At 40.5% G+C, this 3602-nt stretch overlaps 1 pseudogene; it reads right to left on the minus strand.

The window, feature by feature from the left end:
* Positions 1 to 1686: 1686 nt before the first annotated feature.
* On the minus strand, positions 1687 to 2782 carry LOC112394636 (zinc finger protein 607 pseudogene; annotated as a pseudogene).
* Positions 2783 to 3602: the final 820 nt, after the last annotated feature.

Here is a 3602-nt window from a genome sequence, read left to right on the forward strand (position 1 = left end):
AAAAAAAAAAAAAAAAAAGTGGGGAGAGCCTCCGAATAGACATTTTTCCAAAGAAGACATACAAATGGCCAACAGGCACAGGAAAAGGTGCCCAACATCACCAGTCATCAGGGAAATGCAAATCAAAACCACAATAAAATATCACCTCACACCTGTAAGAATGACCACTACCAAAAAGACAAGAAATAACAAGTGTTGGCAAGGACGTAGAGAAAAGGGAACCCTTATGTACTGCTGGAGGGAATGCAAAGTAGTGCAGCCACTACGGAAAACAGCATGGAGGTTCCTCAAAAAATCAAAGCTAGAACTACCATATAACCCAGCAGATCCACTTCTTGGCATTCATCCTGTCAAATACAAATTGGCACTTGCCATCTACCTCTACAAGGATTAAATAATGTGCTGCTGCATCTGCTGACTTTCAACACCCCCTGAAAGGAGCTCAGGGTGGAGAGCAGAAATGAGGTTCTCTGTGCTCTGGGAAAACTGGCAGAACAGGTCTTCAGATAGTTAGGTATTTTCAGGAGCTGATTTTATGAGCCCAATTCTTATATCTCCTCATATCTAGTAAAGCACTAAAATCCTTCAGGGTGATGTCTGCTCCTCGTGACTAGCAGTAACCTTCTGCAAAAAAAATATGTACTTGATTGCATGTACTCCCCCTTCACCAAAATCACATATATACTGACCCCTCCCACTACCTCTTTGGAGCAGTTTCTCAGAGCTACCTGAAATGCTCTCTCCCAGGCTATAGTCCTCATTTTGCCCCAAATGAAATTTAACTCACAACTCTCATGTTGTACATTTTTTCTTAAGTCAACAATCCAAAAGAAACAAAACCACTATCTTGAAAATATATCTGGGGCTTCCCTGGCGGTGCAGTGGTTGAGAATCCGCCTGCCAATGCAGGCGACATGGGTTTGAGCCCTGATCTGGGAAGATCCCACATGCCACGGAGCAACTAAGCCCGTGCGCCACAACTACTGAGCCTGTGCTCTAGAGCCCACGAGCCACAACTACTGAGCCCGCGTGCCACAACTATTAAGCTCATGTGCCTAGAGCCCGTGCTCCACAACAAGAGAAGCCACCACAATGAGAAGCCCGTGCATCACAATGAAGAGTAGCCCCCGCTCGCCACAATTAGAGAAAGCCCGTGCGCAGCAACGAAGACCCAACACAGCCAAAAATAAATAAATAAAATAAATCTATTAAAAAGAAAAGAAAATATATCTGCACCCCAGTGTTCAAGGCAGAGCCATCTGCAATAGCCAAGACAAGGAAACAACAACAGTTCATCACGAGATGAATGGATTTTTTTAAAATGTGGCACATATACAATCAAACATTACTCAGTTGTAAAAAGGAAATCCTGCCATTTGAGACAACATGGATGGATCTTGAGGGCATCACACTAAGTGAAGTCAGACAGAGAAAGACAAATACCAATGCTGTATGATCTCATAGGCGAAATTTTTTTAAAAAATCAAAAACAAAAAAATGAAACTGAAGCCATAGATACAGAGAACAGATTGATGGTTGCCAGAGGCAGTGGGTGAAATGGGTGAAGGTGGTCAAAAGCTACAAATTTCCAATTATAAAATAAATAAGTCACAGGTATGTAATGTACAGCATGGTGAGTATAGTTAATAATACTGTATTACATACTTAAAAGTTGCTAAGAGAGAACTTTTTTTTTTTTTTTTTTTTTAACCAGTCATCTTTTCTTGGATGTTAATTCTGCATCGGGATATGAAAGGATTCAGGGGTGCTGGGCAAAAGTCATGGTCAGGAATGCAGAGTATGCCCTCTTCAGAGGTACTCACTTGGCTGCTCATGTTTAAGTTCCTTGTAAGAACTGCAGTAGCTGAAAAGCACATAAGCTGCCAGCAACATAGAAAGCCCTACAATGCTCCCTTTCTTCATGTTGAAATACTTGTAATACCAGTAATAACCTCTTTGAAATGCTCCAGCAGTTCCTTTAAGGATGAAATCCCGCATTAGTATCCAGCTTGCCAGCTCCCTTAGTTTGACATTCAGAAGCTTCTTCTTCAGTGGTACAACTGATTCCATCTTGGAGTCCTGGCTGTCTGCCCCAATATCAACTTTTCCATGTTGAACAAAGTCTGAGGCATAACTAAAGGCCTTCTGACATTCTTCATCTTCATAGGGTTTCTCACCACTATGAATTCTCTGATGCAGAAGAAGAGATGAATGTTTTTCAGGTATAAACGTTTTTCTATCACTGGTTATTTTATAACTTGAATCCAAATCTGTACTCCAGTTTCTTGTTTCTTCCCTCACAACCATCCAGGGTTCTTTTCCTTGCTCCAATAACACAATTATGTCTGGCTTAGAAATGGAATGGCCCAGTGAGACCAAGTTACTATAGTTCTCCATCATCACATTGTAGTACAACTTCTTCTGAACAAGGTCGAGAAATTCCCACTCATGCTGAAAGAACGCTATGGCCACATACTTGAATGTTATTGGTCCATGGGCCATGATTTTAGACCTGCAAGAGCTGATCAGTCCTCAGGGTTCCTTTACCAGAAAAACACAGAGTCCAGAAAACCCAGACCATCCCTTGCCAGCTTGGGGCTACCTCTGCACAGTCATTTCGCAGCAACCTATGCTAGTTTCTCGCTTGGATGGATGCCACTTACAGGCAGTTCCCAACAAGGAACATAGAAAAAGGCCCAAGGTGGAAGTCACCTCGTCAATTGTCTCAATCATTTTCTTTTTTTAGTATTTATTTGGCTGTGCCAGGTCTTAGTTTTGGCACGCAGGATCTTTAGTTGTGGCATACGGGATCTTTTAGTTGTGGCATGTAGGATCTTTAGTTGTGGCATGCGGGATCTAGTTCCCTGACCAGGGATCGAACCCAGGCCTCCTGCCTTGGGAGCACGGAGTCTTAGCTGCTGGACCACCAGAGAAGTCCCTGTCTCAATCTTTTTAATGTTTGTAAATCTTTAGAGATAAAAATTCTCATTTCAAGTTGCATTTAGCTAACACTAGTCAGGTTGAACAAACATCTTTTCAAATGATTCTTGGTCATGCTATTGCCTCGGTTAATTGAGAATTCACATCTTTTGTCCATTTTTTATTTTGGGTTGATTTGCAGAAGTACATATATTCTGACTACAAACTATTTGTTTGTTTAATATATATGTTGGAAATCAGTTTCTCCTAGTCTCTTGCCTATCTTTTAACTTTGGTCATACAGAAGTTTCAAATTTTGTTATAGTCAAATTTATCACTGGTTTCCTTTATTTCTTCATTGTTTTTGGTCTTCGTATAGAAGGCTTCCCCTACCTCTAGATATCATTTTCAATGGCTGCATAATATTTCATTGTATGGATAGACCATAATTTGTGAAATTCTCTCTCACTACTGAAAATGTAAGTTGTCCCACCCTTTCACTAATATAAATAATGCTATGAAAAACAAAGTGTTCAAGTTGATATTTTTAAATATATATCTTAGTTCCTAGCAAAATGAGCATAATAAGTGTTTCTTGAATGAGGGAGGGGAAAATGCAGGACATTTTTTCCACACTCACTCAAGGCATGTTAAAAAAATGCAGCCCAATGTACACCAAATTA

The sequence above is a fragment of the Neophocaena asiaeorientalis genome, unplaced genomic scaffold (genome assembly GCF_003031525.2).
Source record: "Neophocaena asiaeorientalis asiaeorientalis breed wild unplaced genomic scaffold, Neophocaena_asiaeorientalis_V1.1 scaffold242, whole genome shotgun sequence".
NCBI classification, from domain to species: Eukaryota; Metazoa; Chordata; class Mammalia; order Artiodactyla; family Phocoenidae; genus Neophocaena; species Neophocaena asiaeorientalis.